The following is a 7,015-nucleotide window of genomic DNA, read 5'->3' on the forward strand; positions in this document are numbered from 1 at the left end:
TATTTGCAAACCATCTATCTGAAAAAATATATATATTTATTTATTATGGCAAAATACACATAACACAAGATTTACCATCTTAACTATTTTTAAGTGTAAATTTCAGTGGTGTTGTGAAATACCCATCTCTAGAACTCTTTTCATCTTGTAAAACTGAAACTCTATATCCATTAAACAATCACTCACCATTCCTTCTTCCTCCCATCCCCGGCAATTACCATTCTACTTTTTGTCTCTAATGATTTAGACTACTCTAAATACTTAATGTAAGTGAAATCATATGGTATTTGATCCCTTGTGACTTGCTTATTTCACTTCACATAGTGTCCTTAAGATTCATCCATGTAGTCATATGTGTCAAAATTTCCTTCACTTTTTTCTTTTTTGATGTCTGATTTTATTTATTTGTTATTCTTAGAAAATCTCATTTTTGACTAGACTTAGAGGTAGAAGCTCTCAGAGAGGACAGCCCGTGTCTATTGGCAATCTGTTCCTGGAATCTTTCTTTGGCCTCCTTCATTCTCTTGGCCAAAAGTTTAGCCTATTCTGCAGCCTCTTCCTTATTTTTCTTAGTTCGCTGTTTTCTTCAGAGCAATATGCCAACATTGGTGTTGCAGGACACATGGAGTAACAAGATGCTGAATCTCGGGTTCTTAAGTCCTAGGTTTCTTACCTTCTTTGTTTGGGGGCTTTCTCACAGCATATTGGCAGACGTCGTCTTCTTTAGAGAAATTGAAAAGTCTGCGGATTCTGCTAGCTCTTTTGGGCCCCAGGTGACAAGGCACAGTAGTATCAGTGAGACTAGGAATATGTTTCTCCCCTTTTTTACAATGACAAAGTTGAGAACACTCAGATTGGCATCCACAATGCAACCCTGAACAGATTTCTGCTTTCTTTCTTTAGTCCTTTTTGGTCTATTAAAGGAATGCCCCTTACTCAGGAGCAGGCAGACACGGCCATGGGTCAAGACACCCTGCTTCATGGGGAATCCTTATTTGTCGTCTCCACCACTGATTCAAGCCACATAACCCTTCCATTCTTTACCTAGGGCACCAGCAGCAATTTCTGTAGCCATATGCTTTTCATAAAAGGTATAAAGTTTGTGTTTATTGTCCACTTCAACGAGTTGCTAGAAGCCAGTGGCTGGGAAAGAGATATTTAGCTTCATCCTGAAGCAGCCGATCACCTGTGAGGTGCCATGAAAAAGAGCAAATTTCCTTAATTTTTAAGGTTGAGTAATATTCCATTTTATGTTTATACCACATTTTGCTTAACCATTCATCCGTCGATGAACGCTTGGGTTACTTCCTTATCTTAGCTATTATGAATAACACTGCTATGAACATGGGTATAAAAAGGTCTCTTCATATTACTTCTTTTACATTTTTTGGTATATACGCAGATGTGAAATTGCTGGATCATATGGTAATTTTCTTTTTAAATTTTTGAGGAATCACCATACTGTTTTCCACAGTAGCTGTACCATTTATATTCCCCCAACAGTTCACAAGCATAAAGAGTATACAATTAAACCTCATCTGTGAAGGGGTCAAATAAACAACTGTGACTAAAATAGAATTGTGATCATATTTATATATTCTCAGGAACTGACAGTGGAAGGGTGGGGGATGAATTAGAGGAAGGAAGATTGGAGATAGAGAGAGAAATGCCGTGGATATCTGGACTAGGGGAGGAGTTTGGGGATGGGTGATTATGACTTATTTGAGAGCTATTTAGATTATAATTTCCAAGGCTGGGTATTTAATTGGTGAGCAAATGAGAATGGAAGGAATCTAGGATGACTCCAAGGATTCTAACTCTGATAAGTGGTTCCATGGTGTTTGATGTCATCTACAAAGATAGGTAAAATTGGATAGGAAGTAGGCTTGGGGTGGGGGATGAATTCAGGTTTATAACTGTGGGTGTGAAGATCCAGTGGGATATCCAGGAAGAAATACCCAGCATCCAGTTAGATATCCCTAAGGTACCATTCACTCACCATTTTTAATGGCTTCTTAACTTATGCGTATTGTGAACGAAACTGTAAGCTCTTTGTGGGGCAGACTGTCTTGTTAACTGTAAATGTCCCAGCTACTAAAGCATCTAACAAATTATAGGTACTCAATTATTATTTGTGAAATAAATATATGGGCCTGAACGCAAGAATAGGGCCTCAGGCGGATATGAAGTTTTGAAAGTCAGCAAGTAGGTGGCAAATGAAGTTTTCGTATCAGGGTCACAGCAAGAAGCAAATGAACTGAAGATAATTTAATCATTTACAAAGGTGTGGGCATGTTTAAGGGAGCCAAGTTGAACAGACAGCTGTTCATACTCCTAGGCCTGAAAGGGAAGAAACAGCTTTTCCAGAGCCTGTCAGGGCTGGAGCCATGGAGGAGGGGCAGTCTGGCGGGAGATGTAGTTATAAGGGTAACACCCCCTGCCAGTATTGAGGCACCAAAACAGAGAGAGAGTAGGGAGCGAAATATCCTGACTTCCCTTTTTCCTGCCCTCTGATCTGCTGCTGATGTCTCCTACTGTCAGGGTCCATTGGAAGGCAAAGGAGCTGCAGCACAATCGTCCACAGTTGTCACTTTCTCTGTGAAACAATCTAGGAAGAAGTGTGCAGTAGTAGAGGCTACTTGTTCAGGGTGAGTCTTTGCTTAGTTCCCAAAGTAGACAATGGTTGGTTTAGTTTCTGAACATTTATTTAGGGTATTTAGCTTTGGATTTCCATAACCAGACACCTTCTGCAAATAGACTTCTATTTTGGAGTTGTCTCCTTTGATCACAGAAAACATTTCTTCCTGGGGCATCGTTGTAGAGTTGTTTCCTTTATGTCCTCGTATCGTTGACCGCGTCAGATATGAGCCAAGACAAAAATATCCCCTTAGATGTTTGACCACTTGGGAGATAAGTACCCCATTCCTCCTTTCAGATGAACTTCTTTTTTGGGACTACCTCTCCTTCTTAGAGGTAAATTCTGATTTCAAACACTCTTTTCCCCTCTCCCGAATGTATACCTTGGGCCAAACAGCCAGGACTTACCTACCACATGGCTTGACCCAGTTCTGTCTCCATCCCCTCAAGGCTGAGTAAAAACCCCTTTACAGCACTTTTTCTGTTTCTTCATCCTTTCCAACCGTTTCCCCCTATGGTTGGTAAGTAACAAGAATTTGAAATCAGGACATCAGAGCATGTTCAATTTTTGGCTGGGTATTGAGTTGATCTCAGTACTCAGATTGACTTTCCGTATGTTAGGGATAATTAACGTTAGTCACCATCCAGCTCAGCAGAAAGATTGACACAGCAACTGGACAATCTCAGCAGAAAGCCTTCCCTCGTTACTGTGCTCCTTTCCCCTCCTAAATTGTTCACTGTTTCAGACTTTTCCCTGAGAACAATAACAGAACCTCTCTGTAATAAGGCAGTTCTTAGGAGGGTTATTATACCAGATTAGACAGCCGTCTCTCACTCTGTTTAATTTTGTGGTTATTCAACACTGAAGAGAAATTTCCTGATCTTCTTTCATATTGATTATGCATAACATAATTAAGGGAGAATAAAAGATAGCTGACTTATGCAATTTATAGGTTTAATTTTATCTGAACTACATAGTCACAATGGTAATATAAAACAGAAGATGAATACACACACACACACACACACACACACACACATATAGACAAAAGAAAAGAATAATAATTTGGAGCACTTGTCTAGAGGCTGAACTCATTCTTTCCTCGAGAGCCTATCTAACAAAACAGGATAGGCCATGGAATTCAATCACACCGAGTGAGTGTGCAGTGCACCTCCATACTCTCCCTCCGTTCTGGATTTAGATACTGTTTGATTGACTGCTTGTCCTGTCAAGGGAAGATGCTGTTAGATTTCACTCCTCTAAAGATATGCTCCTTTATCACAAATTTCAAGGTTCACTTTTTACTATGACTTCCGGAGCAATGGTAGAATGTCACTTTCCACACTGATGCTTTCTCTGTGTGAGTGTAATGTAACAAAGAGGATAAACCAGATCTTACCCTGTGTCCGCAGTTGGTTTAATTTATCATGGACAACAAAATTAAATAGAAATGAGAGAAGAATTCATTGAATTGTTGCCTAAAAATCCTCTGGGCCAAGGAAAGAAGAGTTGCTGGGATGTTACCTTTCATTTCTTATTTATACTGGCCTTCTCCAGATGACTATGACTTTCAGCAGCAGTAATCATTCTTATTCCTGTGCCACATGCCCAGTGGTGGCAGTAAACACAGGTGGGGCATTTTGATATGACCTTAAAACAATCTAATTTTTCAGTACTGAGGAATGAGAAAAACAGGGAACACTGTTACTTTCAGCCCAAAGGCATTTTTCTAGGTCAGTTCTATAAGTAGGGAACTAGTTCCATTGAGAACTATCTTCATATAAAAATTTTTTTGGAGTTTTTTTATTATTGAATGCATTGGGGTGACATTGGTTAATAAAATTACATAGGTTTCAAGTGTACCTTTCTATAATACGTCATCTGTATATTGCATTGTGTGTTCATCACCCAAAGTCAAATCTCCTTCCATCATCATATACTTGATCCCCTTTATCCTTTTCTACTTTCCCTTATCCCCCTCCCTCTGATAACCACTAAACTGTTGTCTGTGTCTATGAGTTTTTGTCTTGTTTGTTGCTTTCAGTTTTATATCCCACGTATGAGTGAAATCATTTGGTTCTCGAGTTTTTCTGACTTATTTCGCTTAGCATGATAATCTCAAGATCCATCCATCCATCCAAGATCCAACATGTTGCAATTGGCAGTTTTCATCTTTGAGAACAACTATCTTTAGTCAGCAAAATTTTCTAAGAAATATGTTTAATTGATTTTTACTACTGAAAGTTGGGAATCTAGAGCCAAAGACAACTAGTGTCAGTTAGAACCTTGGAGTTGATAAGCTACAATCCAGTAATGCTCCTGTATCCTTAGAGTGATTTATGGGATGAGAATGCAGCTGTCTCTACAGCTTCTGAGATCAACCGGGGTAATTGGCACACAGTTGTTTATATCAATACATAATGCATCCAATTCCAATTATCAAAATAATTGGGCCACAATATGGTTAGCTTAGATAATTTTAGCATTCATATCAAATTGACCTTTAATTTGTGATTTGAGAACTCTGCGATCAGCTTCTATGACAACCAGGAAAGATACAACCAAGCTGTGATAGACTCAGTTGATCGTTCTATGCACTGTGGTGAAGCACTGCTAAAAATGTCCATTTGTAGAAAGGCACAAATGTTGGCAGTTGTCCATATTAGCCCTGCCCAAGTTCAGAGAAGGTCGTAGATTCCTCCAAAATACTTAATTAAAATAAACCCTACTCAAGTCATATTCACTTTCGCAGTTTTTCTTTGTTTTTCAGTCAATTAAATCCGGTTTTTAACATCTAAATTTCCCACACATACTCTCCTATGAGCTTCATTTTTATTCTGCTTTTAAAAATTCAGATATAGGGGCCGGCTTGGTGGCTCAGGCGGTTGGAGCTCTGTGCTCCTAACTCCGAAGGCTGCCGGTTCGATTCCCACATAGGCCAGTGGGCTCTCAACCACAAGGTTGTCAGTTCAACTCCTCAAGTCCTGCAAAGGATGGTGGGCTGTGCCCCCTGCAACTAGCAACGGCAACTGGACGTGCAGCTGAGCTGCGCCCTCCACAACTAAGACTGAAAGGACAACAACTTGAAGCTGAATGGCACCCTCCACAACTAAGATTGAAAGGACAACAACTTGACTTGGAAAAAAGGCCTGGAAGTGCTCACTGTTCCCCAATAAAGTCCTGTTCCCCTTCCCCAATAAAATCTTTAAAAAAATTCAGATATAAAATGCATTTGCATAATTAATATCGTTTTCAAAAACTGTATTTCAGTTCATTTTGAATGGCCATACATTTTCCCTCAAGTTTGGATGGAATCTTTCTGCATCTGGATTGTAACATACACCAAATAAAATCAGTGTATGAATATACTGCCACAGCTGTTCAAAACATCATTACCACTATCAGGATCATCAAACCCTTTACTATACATTACACATGAGCAAAAAAATTCCTGAGTAAAGTGAACTTAGTTTTAAGACATATAAACATACTCAAAACTTGTATTTTATATGCTATTTAAAAACCTAATATACTATCAGAATGATTTTATGTGAAAAATTCTTTTCTGCAAAACTATCCATAGCTAATCTTATCAATGAGACCTATACAAGAATATTGCAGTCCTTCTTATGTGTATTATTTTTTGGTTATATTTTGATTGAGTTATTTTTTTTGGAGGAGGTGAAGGGAGGGTATATAAAATTATATTTTCAGATTATATCATTTGTTCAGGGTTTTCCATTTCTATTTCTGCACTTTTCATATGAAGTATAACATTATGAGAACCAAATTCCCTGATTCTGTTTCAGCACTGATAATATTTCATCTAAGATATAAGACAGCCTTTTCTGTCTCTTGGGGCTGATGTGGACCATGAATAATAAACTACTTAGTGGTTCTGGAAAGATAAGTGCTTCTTTCTAGTTCTGCTATACAACATAGGTTGTCTCCCTTGTGGAGAGGTGAGATAAGGGAAAGAATGAAAAGTTTAGAAGAATGGAAAATTCTTAGCGTTTTCTTCTTTAGCATCCCGCAAGCTCAACATCTCTCACAAATTTAACGTCTGTCAGTATTCTGACAACCAAGAACACATTTGTGTCTAAACCTTTGCTATTTTAATATTCCTCTCATCAGAGTCTCAATTCACCCTCTCCCAAAATAAGCAAGCCGTCTTCTGCAAACACACCAACCCTGATGCTGATCTAAATGGATTCTATATTTTCTGCCATCATAATTTAAATGTTGTTTTATAAACCTGTTGCCCAAAAACCTACAAATGCAGAGGAAGAATATGTCGTAAAGAGGTCACATCACAGCATCTCCTGTTCACAGTCATAAGTGGCCACAGTGAAATGATGTGTGCTACCTCTGTTCTGG

General features: G+C 38.7%; 1 pseudogene across 1 annotated transcript; it reads right to left on the minus strand.

Annotated features, from left to right (window-relative positions):
• Nucleotides 1–424: 424 nt before the first annotated feature.
• On the minus strand, nucleotides 425–1,168 carry LOC308506755 (small ribosomal subunit protein eS6-like; annotated as a pseudogene). Its single transcript has one exon. The product of its transcript is annotated as a small ribosomal subunit protein eS6-like (transcript).
• Between the last annotated feature and the right edge of the window lie 5,847 nt (nucleotides 1,169–7,015).

This window comes from Rhinolophus hipposideros, assembly GCF_964194185.1.
Source record: "Rhinolophus hipposideros genome assembly, chromosome: 13".
NCBI classification, from domain to species: Eukaryota; Metazoa; Chordata; class Mammalia; order Chiroptera; family Rhinolophidae; genus Rhinolophus; species Rhinolophus hipposideros.